Consider the following 22,344-nt stretch of genomic DNA (forward strand, 5'->3'; position numbering starts at 1 on the left):
TACAGAAGAAAAAATATCAAGCCACACGAGATCACCAAATGCCCATAGCCTGTTAAAATGTCAATTGTTAACTACCCCTTCAGCTTCACACACCCTCAAAGTATCCAAATCCCTTTCATCTAATAATAAATGTAAAATATGCCAAAGGAAAACTGCTTCCATAAACCAATGGTACATTACTTTAAGGAGTGTATGGTCCATGTACCTTGCTCAACTACGAAAATCAGTCTGGGCAGTACTTGATTTGGAAATAATCTAGCAAATCCATATATCATGCTTTGGTGGCATGAACATAATAAATGAGGTAACATCATTCCCAGGCTTGTTATGATATGAAAAGATTTGGAGAACATCAGTTTCCCACGCTCAACTTCATAATTCAAGAAATTATGCTTATGTAGCTTGTCCCAAAAGGACCAGCAAAGACAGGTGCATATTTCATTACTTTAGCTATTTTCAGTTCCTGAAAAATGGAACCCCATTTTTTCCAACACAGACTAGTTTTATCAATTTGCTTTTTTAAAAAAACCTTCTAGAAACATTAAAAAACTTCCAAGCATCATTCTCATTCCCTCCTGCAAATCTTTACATGTTAACCTTCCTTTTTTTTCATTTATTACTGAGATGCAAAATATTGTTTTTTTATCCTTCAGTCTTTAGCCATTTAAAATGTTCTGTTATATTTTAAACCGCATGCTGAATCCTAAAGCAAAGGGCATTAAGTGATTAATTTTGGCATTTGTGTTTCATGGTTGGCTGGAGAGCTTATGTTTTTGTAAGATTGTAAATTATCTAGGAAAATAGCTTTTTTTAAAAAATAGCATTCTGTTTCAGGCCTCATGCTTCTGGAATCCATCAAGTTACTGTTCCTTTGCTTTTACCCCTCCAAAGTTACATTTTTAGGGAATAAAGTTGCACTAGTTCCAGATGCTACACTTGAGGGTTTTTTTCAGAATCTATGCCTTCCGGAAGAAAATCTTGGGTTATTCTGCACTTCAACCTTTCACTGAGATGGTTTCCTCCATTGTATTGCTAATACCATACAAAACTACTATGACAACACCAGAAGTAGTTTAAGATGCTTGTGCCTACCACGCTGAAAGTGTTACACTTTGATCAAGGGATTACTGTATTTTTCGGACTATAAGACGCTCCGGAGTATAAGACGCACCTTTTTTGGGGGAGGAAAATAAGAAAAAAGAGTCTGCCTCCCAACATCCCTGCGACCAATTTGCTCTCACAGAGAGGGACTCCTCCGGGTGCCGTCCACTAAGCAGTGCCAGAGGGCGGCGCCCAGGAGTAGGGCCTTCTCTGTGATGGGCCCAGCCCTCTGGAATGACTTCCCCCCCGACATTAGGACAACTACCGATCTCCGCTCCTTCCGTAAGAAACTCAAGACCCACCTGTTCCAACTAGCCGGCCTGGCTTAAATAAGAACTATATTCTCGAATCCCCCCTGGCAATTTTAAATGGTAAATTTTTGGGTATTTTAAATTGTTAATCTTATTGTACTGTTTTAACTTTATAGCTATTTATTTATGAAATTGTAAAAATGTTTTATGTATATACCTCCTCCATACCATATGTTTATATATTTAATTGTACGCTGCCCCGAGTCCCTGCGTGGAGAGGGAGCGACTTATAAATTGAATAAAATAAATAAATAATAAATAACATCCATATAAATATTTGGCTAGCGTCCTGTCAGTGTGTGAGAGAGTTGAGGACTGTTTGGAAACAAACAGTATTTGCTGTGTGAGCAACAAGGAAGGAGACAGCAAGGAGCCAGGGCGTGGTTTGTTCTGTACTAAAGCTGCATGCTTTGCTGGTATCTGAAACTAAAACTGAAAGTGAAACTTCTCTGCTGAACTACCACTTGGAAAACCTACTTTTGGTATTGTATATTTACTTAATGTGTTATATTATATATAAAGAGAAGTTATTGAATCCTGCTGAATCAGCTATGTGTGTGTGCTTTCTGAATGTGATTGCTGCTGCAAACTCTGACACGTCCTTGCAGCAAATAGCGAACAGCCAGGTCAGCTTCAGCACATTATTGCAGCCTGAGTCAGCATGAGCAGCTGATTGGGGGTGGATCAGCCTCCCGGAATACCCCCAATCAGCTGTTCCAGGCTGCACGGATTGCCACAGATCATTGTCTCCTCCATGCCTCGCGTTTTTGGCTACATTCAGTGCATAAGACGCACCCAAATTTTCACCCTCTTTTAGGGGGGAAAGTGTGTCTTATACTCCGAAAAATATGATATGTTCATCGTTAAACCTTTTATTTGTTTATATCTTATTTTCCTCAGCCCCACTTACAGTTTCAGTGTAAGTGGGGCTGAAGAAAATAAGATATAAGCAAATAAAAAGCGTAAAAATGAACATAATCCCTTGATCAAAGTGTAACATCTGATCCAGCAGAGTGGGGTAGATTAGCAGTTCTCAAACATTAAATCTCAGGACCTCCTCTTTACATTGTTTAAAAATGAGTGAGGAAAGAACATTGGTTTATGTGGGCTATATCTATAAATATTTACTGTATTGGAAATTAAAATTGAGAATTTTTAAAATATTTATTTGACTTCATGGACCCTTGAAACACTGTTGGAGACACCCAGGGTCCCCAGAGCACACACACAGAGCCACTGGGATGGACATGTCTGTACATTAGAATACCTAACCGCATCAAATAAAAAGTTTGATTAATCGCTATGTGTTTTGTTAACCATTCCTTGTTACGAAGATGAAAATTTGACCTGTAAAACTTAAATATGCAAGTGTGAATTTAAAAGTATTTCCATTGCAAACGTTAAGCAATAAAAGTAATTAGTAGTGAAAACATGCAGAGCTACAAGAATTTGTCAGTGAGCATGTTCCACAGCTATTTATTTATCATTTCAACACAATCATCAATATTTTAATTTTAAACTGGGAAAATATTATTTTCCCTATGTGTTAAATTTGCAGAGGGTATTTTTACTATTGGATTAAAAATGAAGATCCTTTCCTTTTAGAGAGCAAATGCAGTACTACCGTAATAAAGGGAAATTTTACCCTCTTGAAATGAAAAACCTATAATTAATTCTGTCACATACAACCCCTGTTGCCAAAAGGGGTGTCCTTATTTTCCTTGCTTTGTTCAAAACTAAAGTGGAACCCCATTATTTCAAGGAGAGTTCTATTGTTTTTTCTGCCACAAGATCATTTCTATTTCTTTCATTTTTCTCTTATATTTATTTATAAACATTTAAGGTAAAGTGACTAGGAAGAATGTGGGAAAGGTATAAAGCCAGCACTGTGTGTGTGTGTGTGTGTGTGTGTGTAAGCTGGCCTCCTTGCCATCCCCAACACTAAATATATACTCATAAATCTATCCCTTTGACAGATGGAGGTTTTTCTAGGGACTCTGACCTCCCGTCCAATCTGCCTTTCCACCCACACTTCCGAAATCCCTCTCTTCATAATTCCTTCAGAATATAAACTGGGAGGAGGCGCTCTGTATACCCACACTTTGATGACAATTGTAATACCCAATCATCATATATTTACACCTTCTGCTTAGCAATTATGCAACTTGTTTCTTCCCCCCCCCCCCAGTGTGATGTGTAAATGATAAACCATAGATTTTCATTGGTATAAAATGAATTGATACCCACACCAAACCAAAAACAAACACATAGTTATATGTAGCTTAGTCCTGTGTCTGTCAGTCTGTCAGTGGGATCTCTAAACAAATTCAGGAATGGAAGCTTCACTGTACAGGAATTGTTCACAGTTTGGCCTCCTGACGACTGAACTCCAGCTAGAGCACAATTAACCACTTAAAACAATTAACAATTAACAGTGAGAACACTTAACCAGTGGAACTGCTTGCCTCCAGATGTTGTGGGTAAAGGTAAAGGTTCCCCACGCACATGTGTGCTAGTCATTCCTGACTCTAGGGGCCGGTGCTCATCTCCATTTCAAAGGTGAAGAGCCAGCACTGTCCGAAGATGTCTCCATGGTCATGTGGCCGGCATGACTAAACGCCAAAGGCACACAAAACACTGTTACCTTCCCACCAAAGGCGGTTCCTATTTTTCCACTTGCATTTTTACATGCTTTCGAACTGCTAGGTTGGCAGAAGCTGGGACAAGTAACGGGAGCTCACTCCATTACGTGGTGCTAATGGATTCGAACTACCGAACTGCCGACCTTTCTGATTGACAAGCTCAGCGTCTTAGCCACTGAGCCACTGCGTCCCCTTTTTTGTTGGGGGTACTCCATCACTAAAGCCCACCCCTGCTTCCAACTCTGTTACTCTGTCAGAAATGAAAATTGAAATGATGTTCCTGCAGGTGGTAAAACTGGGACAGTGACTGAATAGGTGAACAATGCTCTCATCAAGTTGTGCATCACACCAGGCACCATAGGTGTACATAAGTGAGAAAAAATGCAACTATTTGCAAGTCGTAAGACTATATTGTTAAGAAACATGCACATGACAAATTTCTCCAGTTTATACAACCACAAAATACAATCTAAAATAGAAAAGCAATCTCAGGAACTATTTTGCATTCTGACAGTGGTCTTCAGCAGGTCTCCATCAGGGGTGGGTTGCTGCTGGCATTACTGCCGGTTTGGTGCGCACATGCACATTTGCCCATAAATGCAATTACAATTGTTCTGTGCATGCGCAAAACTAAAAAACAAGATGGTGGCGCCGCCCATGCCAACTGGGGAACCGGTTCGGGGGCTTAGCAGGTCTGGGTCGCTGCTTCCAGTGACCCAGGCCGCCAAACCACTACCGGTTCAGCCGAGCCAGGCCGAACCGGTAGGAACTCACCACTGGTCTCCATCAATTTATTGTACTTTACCTTATCATCAATAGGAGAATAATACAGAATGTGTTGTTCTAGCTCCTTCCCCAAACTATCTGCAAGGAAGGCTGGAGTTAGAACTGGGGCGCCCTACTATTACTGTCCGTTCAATGTTGAACCATTCAGTAAGGGTTCCATTTATTTTCACATATGGTCTTCTTTCATCATATACTATTCTTATAATTCAGTAACCCAATTTCCAATCTAACTGAGAGCAAAACATTCACATTTCAAGCTTGTTCATTTTAATCATACCCTTTCTTTCACTCAAGAAATGTACAATAAATTCACTCAAAAAATATACAAGGTTTCACATTCATGCATTTGTTTCCCAATCATCTGCTGAAGAGCAAACATCTGGCCTATACACCCCATATTCAGAGTAAAGCCCCTCTACATCTCCCAAGTTTTACTCTTTGTTACTCTCTCTTGTACAGAATTCACTTCCCACGATACTATGACAAACTAGCAGTTTTTGTCTTCACTAATGCAATCTTCCCCTTTCTTCCATTTATCAGGCACAGATGCGGTCTTCACACCTGCACCTTTCACATTTTTTCAGTCACACCATCAGCCCCTGTAGCTTCCACATTTTGCATCATGCGCACGTCAATGTTTGCTTCCTTTTCATCATTTTAGTCCCATTCTTTTATATGCCACTATTAGTTCCATAGAAATCTTCCTATAGCATTCTCTTACTTCAAATTTCACTATTATTTCCATAGAAATCTTATAGCACTCTCTTATTTCAAATTTCATTCCAATTTGCTTCACTTCCTTGTTTAATCCTCCTTTACAACTTTACAACTATTCCCATAAAAGTAACTGCATTTTCTCGGTTTGTTCTTCCTTTGTCTACATTCTTGCAACCATATTTCTCCATACCCTTTTGTAATATCTTTCCCCCAGCCTCAGTTTTGCAGCAATCATTGTTACCTATGCAATTTTTTCTTCTCTACAGCTTTTTCACTTCATCATCCCCCCTAAACATTATTTTTCATACTTCCTATTAGCATACCTCCAAACACTTCTTGGCAGCTTGTTACATAATTATTTTCACTCTGCTCTGAACAGCTTACAAATCTTCTTTCTTTATATATCCACTGTCCAATCATTGTTGAGATAATAACCTGGCTTTTAATACTTTTAAAAAACAGTTTTACACTTTCCTTTCTGCTTCCAATCTATTTTACTTCTTTTAATCTGATTTATTTTACTTATTTTATTTTCTATGTTCTTTCCCTCACCATCCATTCTTCACATGATCAATCCCCCCCTAAAAAAAGAAGTCTCCCTCATGTTCAAAGCCCCTCAATATTCTTGCATTATTCAATAATTCTCTTTTTCATCATAAACAATCAAATGTATTTTTATTCATTCTTTGTCCATGTGTACAAATGAGTAGATTTATGTTTAGACCACATATTCAAAGCCAATGCAGATTTTCGAAGCAGATGCTCACCAAATGACCACATTTCTCATTCATTTTAATGTCTCCAAATAACCTAATCACTCTACTGTACTCTCTTACCTTGTTCCAACCGGCCATTCAAATATTTCATTCATACAGACTGTTGCATAGCTTTCCCTAAAATGTGTCCCTGTTTTTAGTCATTGTCACCAATTATTGCAACATGCAACAATTACCAACCTATGGATTTTTACTTTCATGTGCACCCATAGCACTGAATGGCAAATTCATATTTGCTTCATTTTCTACACCTTAATTTTCTTGTAAGTGTTTATTGACTCTTCTCCACAAGATCAAACCAGCCTTCATTCAAATTTTATCAAAGACCAAGGTAATTGTAATTTAGTAGGAAAAATGAAGTGAGAACTGTATTATACATAAAAGGTAGGGAACTAGAGAAAGTCAATGAAATTGTGTCCTTTTGTAGAACATTCACTAAAACCAGGGATACGTGGAAAAATTGAAAGATATGCAAATGTTTGTAGAAAAGTGACAAGATAGTAGTTATAAGAATGAATAGCTATCCAAAGCAGTGAAAGTGGTTGTGCCTAAGAGCATGCTTCTTCCCACTTTGTTATATAAAAATGAAAATTGGGTATATTAGGAAGAAACATAAAGGAAGTTGAATGCAGAATAAGATACTTAAAGTGTGTGTGAATATAAATAATGATCAAGGTGAAAACAATATTCTGAGATAGGTTGGTCATGTAGAAAGAATGGGTGAAAATTAATTACAAAACAAGAAGATAAATGGATTTAAGAGTAAGAGAAAGGCTGAGAAAGTCATATGATTGAATGGACTTGATGAGTTCCTCAAAAGGAGGAATTTAAAGAACCAAAAGCAAAGCATGAAAGTTGGACAAGATGGACGCAAGGGCAGTTTCAAAAACAGAGAGAGTTGCAGATATTGATATAAACTAGTTTTAGCAGAAATTTGACCATTTTGTTGCTAACTCTGATTACATAGTTTTGGACCAGGAGGTGGTGATGGTAGAATTTTTAAACATAGAAAGAGGAAAGATCATTCATTCTCATTCTACCCTTAAGTCTTTCCCAAAAGGAGAAAAACAAATGAGAACTTTGTCTGAGTCCTTCACAGTGATATCACCACCCTTTTGGGGATACAACCTATGGCCCATTCTCTATACCCAAAAGATAGTGTTTATCTCCTTTTCTTATTTCAAGCTTTTCATTTCCTTCATTTACTATTCCTTACCTCAGGTATCCCTGGTCTAACCAAGCCGAGAGGAGGTGATGAGCCAATGAGGGAGGTTGTATTCTGTTGTGTCTGAAGGCAGGCAAGCCTTTCCTGCTGGTGCTGGACTGAACCATGCCTAGGATCCATGCACCATGGCTCCTCCACAAACTTTACCCTCTTAGTTAACCGCTTCTAGAGGAAGCTTAATATCCTTCTGATCACTGCCCATGGTGGCCTGGCTAGCATAAAGGTGATTTTACCTACTCTCCTTCCAAGGACAGCTCTTCGTTGGCTTTTTCCTACTGTGTGAAGCAACACTCTAGGTCCTATGCTTAGTCTTCATTCTCACTCTAGATCAGGGGTGTCACACTTGCCTCATCACGGCAGTGTCACATGACGTATCAGGACTTTTCCCCCCCTTTGCTGAAGCGGGGGGGGGGGCAGAGCCAGCATGGGACACACCCATGAGTTTGACACCCCTTCTCTAGACAATTGAAGTGTCTAGGCTGCTGCAAAAACAAAATGACAAAGCAATTCCTCACAACAGTTGGCCTATACACTTGGGCTGCCTGAGGCAGACATGCAAGTTTGGTGCTGGACCAAAGGGAGCTCACCCAAATTCATCCGTTATTGTAGGATATAGCAGTTTGAAAACCCTTGTCTTACTCTTCTTTTGGCACTTTACATGATACTGCTTATTCTGGAAAGGGATAATGGTGTGTGTGTGTGTGTGTGTGTGTGTGTGTTCAAGAATGTTAACATGTTATTTAGAGTTTTACTATACTGTTTTTATTTTATTTACTTATAACTGCTTTTAAGCAATATAGATGCCTTGTGGGAAGTTGTTTTCATAAAGGGGAGCTAGGAATTGTATAAATAAAACTGAAAGTGTGAGAACTGGCTCCTACAGTATTCCTAGCCAGCAGAAGGGGGAAAAGAGGAAAGGAGGGTAGCAAGAATAAAGCCAAATCATCCTTGTCAACAGATGGTGATTTTGGGGTTTTGATTCAGGGGTGGGTTGCTGCCGATTTTACTTCCGGTTCGCCACCCGCACACAACCCACGCTGTGCAAGCGTGCACTGTTCAATGTAAATTGTTCTTCGCGCATGCGCAAAACAATTTACAATGAACTGTGCATGCGCAGTCACTAAAAACCAAAATGGTGGTGGCCCAGCGGCGGCGAGGGAATCGGTAAAGGGGCGTGGCAGGTCTGGGTCGCTGCCGGTTCTGCGACCCAGGCCTGAATTCCACTACCAGTTCAGCCAAACCGGGAGCAACCCACCTCTCTTTTGGTTGCCATCTCTATCCTGAAGAGATGCATTGCATACCCTGATTGTAAGCATCTAGATTTAATTGGACTACCGCGTATTATTTTATCTTCTATCATTACATGCCAATCACTCTAAATACCATACTTAAATAGTATCTGCCGCTACAAGGTTGAGGAGAGAGGCAAGAAAAAAACCATGGCAAGTGTTTTATAGGTTCTGCTTTTATTCCTGGAAAATAGCAGTATTGCCTTCTGCAGAAGTGAATTAGAATTTGCTGAGCATTCCCTCTATTCCTCTTGCAACAAGAGCAAATAATTTGCTGAGTCTAAACTCACGGTGTGCCACATATATTGATTGTTTTTTTTTTCTTTTTTCCAAAATGGAAATAATTTCTCAAAGCCAGATATGCCCTTGGATTTGCCATTTTGATCTTTCAAAATGCCTAAGTCTGGGATTGATTTACTCTGGAGTAAACACAACTAGAGCTGGACATCCATTGTACCTCGACTAGTTGTTATTCCTACAGCAATCTGCTACTTGGAAGAGATTACAGAAGGTCCCAACTTAATGGCCCGAATTGGATCAGCAACTCCATTGCTAAGCAAAGCAGTCACTAAGTAAGAAATTACCTAACTGCAACTGTGTTTTCTGGATGGAAAGAGGCAAGATTAATAAGTTTCACACCTTCTGCTTTTGTTCCCTTCCTAACCACACCCCCATCCTTTGAAATGCTCAAGTGCCTATTTTCCAGGGAAGAAATGGCAAACTGAAGACAGCTCTGTGAAAGGTGGAACTGCTTCATCATTGCAGAATGAAGAGTCAGCGAACAGACCAACGCTTCAATAACTCCTCTTTAGACAAGGAGAGGACTTGAGGTTGCCCACAAGTACTCCAGACACTACAGGACAGTGATCTCTATTTAGGTTTAGAGCTCTGTGAAATGAGAGAATAGCCACTTTGCTCAAACTGTAGTCAGCACTTTTATGGGCCCTTGGTTCACATACTTCCTTCTCTAATTGTTTTGGGAAATTGTTAACTGCTTTTCAGCTATTAGGAAGCCTTGAATTTATAGCACCTTTGTGTTTTCTTCAATGTTTAGCAAAAGAGATTTTAAATACAAGATTAAGGACACTTATTAATGGTTTTTAAAAAAATAAATAGCAAAAAGGTGATTAAACAATTATTTTAGAAAATTACACATGGAATAAAGGGTCTGGTAAATTTGAAATAAGATTTTGGAATTAATTATACAGAATTCTTCCCATGATGAAATGCTTTTGAAGACTTTAAAAATTGGACACTAGAGGGAACTAGAAGGAACTAAAGACTACAAATGAAGGAGAACAACACTGAAACTCTACTTACAAATACAGAAATAGTTTCATACTGGCTATATTTTTATTTCAGATGTATTGAAGGATATTTTTGATCAATGGGCCAGCACTGTCCAAAGACATCTCCTGGTCATGTGGCTGGCATGACTAAACACTGAAGGCGCACGGAATGCTGTTACCTTCCCACCAAAGGTGGTTGCTATTTTTCTACTTGCATTTTTACATGCTTTCAAACTGCTAGGTTGGCAGAAGCTGGGAGAAGTAACGGGAGCTCACTCCATTAAGTGGCGCTAGGGATTCATACCACCGAACTGCTGACCTTTCTGATTGACAAGCTCAGCGTCCTAGGTACTGAGCCACTGTGTTCCTTCAGACAAGATTGAAAAGTGGATTTTAAAAGGACAGCTGATACCTTAATTAAAAGGGATAACATAAATAACAAACCAAAAGAGTGAGCCAGATAATTTTGTTATATTAGATTTATAAAACAGGCTTGTTAAAGCTTTGAAGTTTGTGAAGTGGAACAAAAATATCCAATTCTAGCACATTGTTTGAAGAGACTAAAGAACAAGATTGTTAAAAGTAAAATGAAGGAATACAAGGATGGTTAACTTGATCAAGGTTAAAAGACATATTGTTTATCTTTTAATGGTATTGTTAATCCTACTAATATCAGGACTGAAAGGACAACGTTTTAGGATTTATTCTTAGATAAGAGATGGGATATGAGAAGAAGAGATCATTTGTTATATTTTAAGAGAAAAGTTATTAAAATTGCTTATATTTGTTGTAATTGAGGGGAAAGTCCTATTTTGTTGTTGTTTGTATTAATTTGCATTGTTCTATCCAGCTTACAGTACTCTTATTTTTCTTTCTCTCCAGTCTCCCCACTCAGAAAGGGAAGGGAGAAAAAAGCAAGCAATTTCTGTAGGCAATCTCTCTTTTGTCTGATCCTTTCCAGTTGTCAGCATGATCACTTTGCTTTTGATATGTGGAAGAGAAACTGCTTATTCTCTTGCAATCCCATCTTTCCCAATCTATCTCTTCTAGGCGCGGGGGAGCAAAAACCATAGTTCAGACACAAGACAATGCATATTGACTGTAATAGCAATAGCACTTATACTTATATACCACTTAGTGCTTCACAGCACTCTGTAAGGGCAATTACATGATTGAAGGAGGTTGTGGAGGTTATAAATGGCCGGAAAATTATTCTAACTTTAAAAAGTCATTGAACAAGTGGTCGATAAGCAAGGGCTATATGTATAGTAAAGAAGCACTCATGTTGGGAGAGAGAAACGATCTCAGCAGCCCTACTATTTGTCTGCCAAGTAAGTCCCTGGCACTAAAATGGGATACCCTTGTGATAAATGGAGGCAGCCTTAGTTCCAAAACTCTTTCCAGTTTGCAGCTGGCACAAACATTTTCTCTACCATTGAAATGAAAACAAAACTGCTAGATAGAAAGAAAAGTAAAATTGTCCCCAAGCCAGTATGACTTGGCAGACTGGGAAGCTGCAAACAAGCTGCTACTTTATTCTTCCCACTTTTTGTAGGATTGTCCTAATAGTCCCAACAAGTTAATAATGACTAATTTAATTCCACCAGTTTCCAAGGGAAAACTTGGAAAATGCAAGACTCATTTCATCTGGCTACAAGCCTATGTTGAATTAGGAGGGCATGATTACATTTGCTTCCATCTGTTAAATGTTATTAGTTATTTAGGGCAGAGGCAATTTGGGGGTCCCTTCAGATGCTACTTTTAAACAAAGATAAGTGAAGAAACCTAAGAATAATCATGGGCATATGAGGATGACTCCTTGCCAAGCAGGTACAGGCAGCAAATTAGATATGCCAAGAAGTTCAAACCTGAAACCAAATAGCCTTTCAATTGCTTTAACTTCTCCTCAGCTTGGTGTCTCCAGATATGGACTACAAATCTAGAATTGCCAGATAGTGAAAAGGAAGCTAGGATATCTTAGCTACTTAATAACTGGGCACGAGCTGTTTCTGACCCACATCTTTGCTGCTATTAGAAAGATAGAAAAGTTATCAGTGTGACAAGGTCAAGACAAAAGGTAGAGCCAACTGTGAGAATTTTTGTGGGCATCAGGGAGAGAATGTGACTAAAACATGCATTTGTTGCCAATAACCCATGGTCCCATATTCCTGGGACTCCATTGTGATATAAAACAGATGGGGAGAAAAAGTCTCTTTCATTGTTATACCACATCACATGTGGTAGTAGTGATAGAGAGTGGAGAGATTCGTGACTGATCATTCCATCATGCTAAAAAATTCTCTGCACATAGAAAAATATCAAGCTATGAATCCAGAGGTGGTTTTCACTTACTTTCCCTATGGGTTCATGAATGTGTGAGCATGCGCATGGACCAAGCCTTCCTTGCACATGTGTGTGCCTTCCGTGCATGCACCTGGCCTTCTGTGCATGCACTTTGCTCACACACACGCTTTCCACACATGCACCCAGCCACAAAAACATGCCTAAATAGGACATCATAGAGCCAGGGCGGGTAGGCCAGCCCACCCACGATTTCTGCTACCGGTTCAGGCAAACCGATCCGAACCAACTGAATACCACCTCTGCATGGACCATAGAAAGCTAATTTAGACCTTGTTCCCAATGAAGGGGGTGTTTTTTTTTCAATCAGCCTCCTTTTGCAGTCTGAAGAAATGAGCTTCGAAAATACATGGGCTGGACTTACATCTTGACTTGTTGGTTTATTTTTAAAAGGAATAAACAACCTACTTCGTGGAACTGTTGCTGGAAAAATAAGGATGGATGGACACAGGAAGTTGTTTTACAAGTTTTAATACTAATTAATAGTGCCATCCTACACCAGAATACTGTAGAGAACAAATGCCTTGGGAGTATTTGGGAGATAAAAACATTCCTTAAAATGGTTATGATTTACAAGCCTTCCACTCTAAAAGTGCTGTTGGGTATCTTGTTGGCAGCCCACCATAAAACATCTCAAGCCACATGGTTTCCTGAGTGCATTAGCAAAATATTTCAAGCAGCGTTCCGCCCCCGTCCCCCGTCCCCACTGATGTGCACCAGGAGAGAGTAGTGCAATAATAATCAGAACGGATTGAACATCTCCTACCTCCAAATCACCAATAAGTGTCAACAGAAGGTCAGAAGATGCTTAGCTTATATAGGAAAGATGCTTAAAGAAGAGCACTGTTAATAGGATAGGTAAGAAAAAGCAGCTGTAACTGAAAGATGAGCATTGCAAGCTCCTGTGGTTTCTCAGGCTGGGAGCTGTAGAGCCCAATACTAATCAAAGGGCTTTTTGTTTTTGTTTTTTTGCAATCAAGCCTTATGCCGAAGACCAAGAACTAGTGAATTGGTAGCTTTGCAAAGATATGGGGATCCTCCTTTTCAGTTCTGATGGCTTCTTGCAGCTGGTCTTCAGCTGAACACATCTCACAGCTGCAGTTCCCCAGAAGCAATTTGGCATGTCTCTAAAACAAGACACAATGAAGCATCTACTACCACAAGCCTTTCCCTTTGAAGGAGAGGAAATAATATAATCTAAAGCTTTGGGAAAAAGAAATCACAATCTGGGTCAAGAGATTAGGCATCTACTTGGAGCTGGAGCTGCTCCCAGCCATCAATTTGGCTCCTCTGCAAAATGCGAAAGGGAGGTGTGGGCTGATGCAATTGTTCTTAGCCAGAGTTTGACTATGGTGTCTACAGCTTTTACAAATAAAATAATTACAAATAAAAGCAGTTTTAAAATTGTGTGTGTGTATGTATGTGCTATATCAAACAGTACCCAGAGGTTTTACTCTGTATCTGTGATGGCTAGCCATTTTGTCCTCGCGTGCCCACACCCACAATGTAATGCGCCCCGCCCTCTCTGCATGCACGCATGAGCCCCCTGTGCTCCCCTTACGCATACATGTGACCCCCCTTGCATACCCACGACACCCCTCGCGAACCCTATTTACAATACAATACAATACAATAGCAGAGTTGGAAGGGACCTTGGAGGTCTTCTAGTCCAACCCCCTGCCTAGGCAGGAAACCCTATACCATTTCAGACAGATGGCTATCCAACATCTTCGATCCAACATCAACTTCCAGTGTTGGGGCATTCACAACTTCTGGAGGCAAGCTGTTCCACTGATTAATTGTTCTAACTGTCAGGAAGTTTCTCCTCAGTTCTAAGTTGCTTCTCTCCTTGATTAGTTTCCACCCATTGCTTCTTGTTCTACCCTCAGGTGCCTTGGAGAATAGTTTGACTCCCTCTTCTTTGTGGCAACCCCTGAGATATTGGAACACTGCTATCATGTCTCTCCTAGTCCTTCTTTCTCTTAAGCTAAACATACCCAGTTCCTGCAACCATTCTTCATATGTTTTAGTCTCCAGTCCTCTAATCATCTTTGTTGCTCTTCTCTGCACTCTTTCTAGAGTCTCCACATCTTTTTTACATCATGGCGACCAGAACTGAATGCAGTATTCTGGGTCTAGCAGGCCCCCCTGAAGCCCCATGGGACCAAAAATGAGGCACAAAGAGAGCATTGCACCCCCCTGTGCTTCCCTCACCACCCCCATGCATGCGCACACACCCCTGCCCCCAGTGCATGGATGTGCAGCCCCACTCACACACACACACATGTGCGCATGTCTCCCGCATGCACAGCAGAGACCAGAAAATCAGCTGGCTAGCGGGAGGCGCACGAGCATGTACAGTGGAGCTGAACTGGGCAACGGTTCATGTACCCGCAGAGAGGGCTCCATGTGCCACCTGTGGCACATGTGCCATAGTTTGCCATCACGGTTCTATACAGTGCAAATAATTCTGGAAGTCATTTGGTGAAAGTCCATGTGGTGTAGCAGTTAAGGTGTTAGACTAGACTAGAGTGGGGGCACCCAGATCTCTGCTCAGCTCCAGAAGATGATTGGGGCAGCTCTGGATTAGTCACTCCATCTAAGCCAGGCAAGGGGAACTTTGGCCCTTTTATGATTTGTGGACTTCAACTCCCACAAGTCCTGAACTAGCATGGCTGGCTCAGGAGTTCTGAGAGTTGAAGTCCGCAAATCATAAAGAGCCCATAGTTCCTCACCGCTGGTCTAAGCCTATCAACCTCCCAAATAATTGTTGTAGAGAAATTATGAGAGGAAGTACTTCCTTTTGCTCCTGTACATATAAATCAAATAGGTAAGTTTATTTCCGTGAAGAATATTGAGGAAAGGTAGCCTCTAACATCACTGCCTTCATGTAAAAAAAACCTGTAACCTGTCCCATTGTTGCTGTTAACATATTTTGTTCTTATTTGTAATATATACGGGACAACATATGACAGGCATCTCCAACCAGAAGTATTTTAAAATACACTAGGAATCCTTCCCATAGAACTTCAGCATCATTTTTTATTTGAATCTGAGGGGAGCTATGCTATAAGAGCGAGCCAAACTTTAGCCCTTGTTGTGGATGTGGCTTCCATGGCAAACTGGCTCAGACTGAATACACTTTCCCCTGAGGAAGAGTTGATTCTCTGTCATGTATAAAAAAGCACCTTCCCTTCTGGGACATAGAGAAAAACTGTAGATATTTGAAACTCAGAAGCAGAATGCCAGGGGCTATGAACTAGGATTCACTAACGGAGATTAAAGTTGCCCTCCCTAGCAACCTTAATTTTAACCCCAGGAAAATGGAAAGTCTAGAAAAAGTAAAGTTCAATAGAGGTTTTGGATAATATCCAAATGAAGAAACTGATAATGCATCAAACCACATGTTTGCATTAGACTTCTCTGTGTGTGCGCCTGTACGTGTGTGGTGCTGAGTTAAGTCTAATCGGTTTTATTTCTCTGAACAAGTGAGAAAAAATTGGGTCTATCAGTTTTCAATCAAAGCTCAAGCTTTATACAAGATCTATTTAAGCCGCCAAAAAATATATTGTGTATTTAAAAAAAAACAACCCAGCAACAACTCTCCAGTATTTTGTAGAAAGTTTCTAGCTTTCTTCAAAAAAAAAGCCTTTTATCACAGATCTGCAGAAATGGGATTGGGGAGCATGCCAGTTGAGAAGATAGGTAGTAGCAGCAGGAACGACCTCTAAAATAGGAGCCAGGTCCAGCATATGATGACCCAGAGAGCTTTAGGAAGAGGGGATCACAATAGTGACGTCCACCCAATAGGACAAGCTATTCTGATACAGGCTTCCAAGGTACTAATGTAATGTTGAGACAAGGGAAAGGTTCAAGCTCTTCAGATGACTTGAGTCAGAAATCTCATTCAATCTTGGGTTTACATATATTTGCTTCTTTTCCTTGGGAACTTATATAAACCTAGTATTGTGGTTTGTTAATGCCTTAATATTGCATCTGCACAGCCAATTCAGTCGTATTCATTAAGCCATGGTTAACACTGTGGACACAGTGGAATGTTTTCCTGACTCTGAAATGCACATATTTCAATTGTCTGACATATTTTCCTTGTGTACACCTGTTTCTCTTTGCTGAATGTAATCATAATGCATTCAAAAGCATGCAGTAGAGACATACCCCTGATAGGAGGAAATTTTGGATTTATCCCCACTCCAGATTGGAACAGGAAACAAGAGCCTTAGTAAACTAGCATGCTCCACTTTGTGGATACGAATGAATAATACAATTTAGAAATAGTAGCTTCCAGATTAGAAAGTTTTGATACTGTACGCCTGTGTCTGGGTTTTACAATAAGTTGTGGTCTAGTTAAATATTTATGGAATAAATCACAATTAACAAAGTGTATGCAATGCTTTAAGTCTTCAGCTTTATAAACTATAAGGGCTGAGTTTGTGCAATGTGTGAACCATATTGCACTAACATATGGTTTGTGCAATATGATAGAAACAGTTGCTTTGTCTATCACTTTACTGCCTTTGGCTAAACATTGGTGTTGTTTTAAAGAAAAGAAAAATAAGTAAGTTTCGTCCAGCCAGAGCTATAAAGCAAGCCTAATTGGTAGGGTTGGGCTTTCTCGGTATAAACACTTCAGTGAATAAAGTAGCTGAGCACATACAATATACTACACCAGTGTTTTTCAATCTCAGCAACTTCAAGACGAGTGGGCTTCTTCTTGCTGGCTGTGGAATTCTGGGAGATGAAGTCCAAACATCCTAAAGCCGCTGAGGATGAGAAACACAGCAACAATCCAAAAATCAATCAACCAACATTAGGGCTTAGTGTTGTATTTGAAGCTATGCGATCAGTCAAAACTGAAGGGGCTGTTTGTGCATTTACTTTCTTCTTTGTTCTTCTTCTCTAGAAGGGAGTTCATGAGCATTTTTATTAACTCTCCAGCTTCAATAACCCCACAGCACAATCCCCTTCTGCACTCCATCATTGTAACCATTCCAGACCCCACCCCACTCCTTCACTTCTATTCTTGAGGGCCATGGCAGAGAAGGGCCCTTACCTTGGATGCCCATTTCCTAACCTGACATTAGGAGAATGTAAGAGAGTCCTCTTACAGCTAGCAGCAATTCCATCCCTCACCAAGCCCTGCTTGTTTTCGCAGCCCTGTTACGCTCGATAAGTGATGGCTGCTATGTTCTCCCAGCCCCCAAGAGCTTCAAATGCTACTGTTCCAGCCATTCTTCTGGGGCTTTTTATTGCACTATCAGTCACCTTGACACCGCAACCAACACCTTCCTCACAGCAGGTTTTAGATGCTGTTTTCTTGCCTGCAATCTATCCTCCCAGATAGTTAATCGTTTTCTCAGAGAAGGCAATGGGAGATGGCAGCTGGAATCTTCACAACCTGGAACTTCTCTATTAAGGAGCCGGATCCATATATAGATAATGAAGCTTCTCAATCCAGACTCTGTTTTTTTACAGAACCCCATACTATGCAACATGACCTCACACAATATGACTTAACATTCCGTGTGAGTCAGACTACAATGCTTTATTCAGCAAACTATGATTAAAAGTATTCCTAGCTCAATGTCTTAATGAAGCTGATGGAATTATGCATTATTGTTGTGAATAAATTCATGTATTCATAATGACATTGTTAAAGACAGGGAAATGTAACAGAAGAAACCCTTGGAGGCCATGTGATATGTCAATCTGATCATTTTTTTTCTCTTAAAATGTTTTATGCTCTGTTGCGCAAATTAATGTTGCACTTTTCAGTTTTGGCTAATTGTGGCAATGGGCAGAGTCAGTGCTTTTGGAGGAGTAAATTAGTAACTAAAAATTTCACTATGCCCATGGCATCACCTGGCTGCACTCTGTGGAGGACAGCTGTGCTCCTTGCCCCACAAATCTTTGTAAAGTCTCAAATATCCCTCATTTGCAAACCCCAACCAATTTGCCTATTGTCTCAAATATCCCTAGGACTGCAGTCCCAAGATAATGACTATCCTGGTTAGCAACTGTTTGAAGTTATGACAGCATTGAAAAAATTATTCCCATTTGGGTGCTTTTCAACCAGTGCTCATTTGTGACCAACGCAGAGTCCTACAGTTACCTGGTCGCCATTTATGAGCTTCATAGCCAGCTCCTGACAAGCAAGGTCAATAGGAAAGCTGGCAGCAAAATAACAAATTGCTGTCACAGTCTCAACTACAATCATTAGGTGAAGACTACCTGTAATTAAATGTGCTGGCAAACCAAGAAAACCCATATAACCATAGACAACCATAGGTAATCATAGTGTGAACACAGCCATTGTGTCTTCCATTCATAGCATGAGTATGTTCTAAGCAAGCTTTAATAGCTTTGACAGTTGTTTTGTTTCTTCAGATCTGTTATTATCACATTATGCTGCACAAATATAATTGGGGGGCAGGTGAATTCTAACTTGGGCTGCTTGGAACTCCAGCTCTTTCTGATGCGTTTTCAGAAACTGCGGCTTATGTAAATGAAATGCCAAACTTTCACACGAGGGTTGTGAAATAAGCAAGAAGTGTTCCTTAAAATTCCAAGTGTAATTAACGCTGAAGACCAGTCCCTCTAACAAGTTCTGCAGTCCAGACTATTATTAACTTTACTTTTTCTAACTCCACTGTTTGCACAATAAATTCTACCTCCAGGAAAGATCTATTAAATTAAACCATTAAACTAATAACGGCTTGAGTGCTCCACATTATTAGCAGGGAAGGCCCACGGCTTAGGCCGGCACTAACTTTCTTTCTTTTTTTTCTTATTGTCCGCTGAGTCAGAAAAATATCCTTTGCTTTCTAGTCTTTGGTAACTGCAACCTTAACAAATGAATCTGCATCTCCATGGTGCATAATTTCCAGGACTATCATAATTAACATCTAGCGCTGAATTGTTGTTGTTTTTTGAGCAAAACCAAACCAATAACAAAATAATTATGGGGTTTTGTTTACTGCCCGCAGAAAATGGAGTTCAAGCATTCAAAAAGAATGGAAAGGGGAAGACAGGATTGGCAGAGAGACATTTCATTGTTTTGCTTCTATTTTGCTTTTAAGCCACAATATCCATTGGAAACAATAATTCGGGAACTTTGGAAAAAGACACCAAAAAGAAAAAACAAACAAGCCCAACAACAATGCAATCATAGCTAGATAAAACAATAAAGAAGGTAAAGAAATTGTTTCTCTAGCTTAGGATCATATACAAATTCAGAGAGAGGGACTATTTGAGAGTTAAAAGACCTGGGTGCAATTGACATTCCATTAAGAGTAGCAGATGAGATAGCTCAATGAAGCTCAGGTCAACTTGTCAGCTTCAGTACAAGCGTCTCTTTCATTGACCAGCTAGAATACAGGTAGTCCACAAATCAGAGGATTTGTGGGAGTGAATCTCGTACCTTGAATGCAATCACTCCCTTCTTTCACCCACGCATTCGCTAATCGAATGTGCGGTTGGGCCTGGTTGGGCCACGAGGGTGGTTTACCCCTCGTGGAAATGTGCCCACCGGGTTTCCGTGCATTCCATCAGCCTCGGGCCCTGGGTAAGGGTGGTGGGGTGGCGGTAGTTATACGGGAATGTCTAGAGCCGAGGGAGTTCACTGTACCTCAGATACCCGGATGTGAGTCCCTTGGTGTGAAATGGGGCCCAGGGAGGCAGTGGGGCTTGCTGATTGTACACTTGGCTCCTCGCTATGCGTCAGCAGCCCTGCCCGAGCTCCTCGAGCTGATCTCAGAGACGGCAGTTGAGACCCCCAAGCTTGTGGTTATGGGGGATTTCAACTTGCCGTCGACAGGGGAAGCATCCGAGGTAGCTCGGGAGTTCATGGCTTCCATGACAGCCATGGACCTCACCCAATTAATTCAGGACCACACACACGAAGGTGGCCACATTCTGGACCTTGTTTTTGTATCTGAACAGTGGACGAGTGATCTGGGAAGAGGGGATGTAACCATTACCCCCCTGTCATGGTCAGAACACTCATGTCTCCGGCTGGACTTCCCTGGCGCTACCCCCCACCGCAAGGAGGCGGAACCAAACTGTCCAAGTTGGTACCGCCCCAGGCGCCTGATGGAACCGGATAGGTTCCAGACGGAGCTTGGGCCATTCCCTGTAGCCCTGACCTGCTCTCGCTCCGAGAACCTAGTGGCCGCCTGGAATAGGGCGGCCACTGGGGCCCTGGACCGAGTTGCGCCTTTGCGGCCTCTCCTGCGGCGACGACCCACCCGGGCTCCTTGGTTTACTGAGGACCTGAGGGTGATGAAGCGCCATAGGAGACGCCTAGAGGGCAGGTGGAGGTCCTCATGCTCCGAATCTGACCGAACACAGGTAAGAGCCTATTCACGGACTTACCTTGTGGCATTAAGAGTGGCCAAACGCAGACATTGCGCCACTCTTATTGCGTCCGCCGATAACCGCCCTGCCGCCCTGTTTCGGGTGACCCGCTCTCTCTTATCACAGAGGACGCGGGAAGCCCCTTTACAGGGCAGAGCAGAGGAGTTTGGGGAATATCTGCAGGACAAAATCGCTCAGATCCGGAGCGGATGGGCCCCCTTCAGTGGACCAGAGGAGCCGCCAACAGTGAGTCTTGTGAGACCATTCTGGGAGGAGTTTGATTCTGTTGCCCCCGAGGATTTGGATAGGTTGCGTGGACGGCTGCGACCGACCACATGTTTAATGGACCCGTGTCCCTCCTGGTTGGTACTGGCATCCTGGGAAGTGACACGAGGCTGGCTACTGGGCTTGGTGAACGCCTCGTTGAGCGAGGGGTCCTTGCCTGCCGCCTTGAAAGAGGCGGTGGTGAGGCCCTTACTCAAGAGGCCTTCCCTTGACCCGATGGAGCTAGCTAATTATCGTCCAGTCTCCAACCTTCCCTTTTTGGCGAAGGTTGTAGAGAATGTGGTGGCACAGCAGTTTCCATGACACCTTGAGGAATCCGAATATCTAGACCCACACCAGTCCGGCTTCCGGCCCGGACACAGCACGGAGACGGCCTTGGTCGCATTGGTCGATGATCTCTGGAGGGCCAGAGATCGGGGTTGTTCCTCTATCCTGGTCCTATTAGATCTCTCGGCGGCTTTTGATACCATCGACCATGGTATCCTATTGCGCCGGCTGGGGGGGATGGGAGTTGGAGGCACCGTTCTGCGGTGGTTCGGCTCCTACCTCTCTGACCGGACGCAATGTGTGTTGGCAGGGGGGCAGAGGTCGACCCTGAGGTCACTCACTTGTGGGGTGCCTCAGGGGTCGGTCCTCTCGCCCCTCCTGTTCAATGCATATGTGAAGCCGCTGGGGGAGATCATCCGTGGTTTTGGGGTGGAGTATCATCTGTACGCTGATGATACGCAGCTGTACATTTCCACCCCAGACCACCCCAACGAGGCTGTCGAGGTGATGACCCGGTGTTTGGAAGCCGTTGGGGTCTGGATGGGGGACAACAGACTCAAGCTCAACCCCTCCAAGACCGAGTGGCTGTGGCTACCGGCACCCCGGTTCAGTCAGTTGATTCCATCACTGACCATAGGGGGCGAGCAATTGCCCCCTGTGGAGCGGGCGCGCAATTTGGGCGTCCTCCTAGATGCCCGGCTGTCAATGGATGACCATGTGGCAGCCATGGCAAGGGGGGCGTTCCACCAGGTTCGCCTGGTGCGCCAATTGCGCCCCCTACTGGACCGGGATGCCCTACGCACGGTCACTCATGCACTGGTGACGTTTCGGCTGGACTACTGCAATGCCCTCTACATGGGGCTTCCCTTGGGACGCGCTCGAAGACTGCAGCTAGTCCAGAACGCAGCCGCGCGGGCTATTA

The 22,344-nt window shown here is 42.0% G+C and overlaps 1 protein-coding gene across 1 annotated transcript in view; it reads right to left on the bottom strand.

Moving 5' to 3' along the window:
• Positions 1-17,898, bottom strand: part of TSPAN4 (tetraspanin 4) — a 752,078-nt gene extending 734,180 nt beyond the window's left edge. The window contains exon 1 of the mRNA XM_081970276.1: positions 17,781-17,898. The gene's annotated coding sequence lies outside the window, so the exon portion shown is untranslated. The remainder of the gene's footprint in view (positions 1-17,780) is intronic.
• Between the last annotated feature and the right edge of the window lie 4,446 nt (positions 17,899-22,344).

The sequence above is a fragment of the Natrix helvetica genome (assembly GCF_964273705.1).
Source record: "Natrix helvetica genome assembly, chromosome: 1".
Lineage (NCBI taxonomy): Eukaryota > Metazoa > Chordata > Lepidosauria > Squamata > Natricidae > Natrix > Natrix helvetica.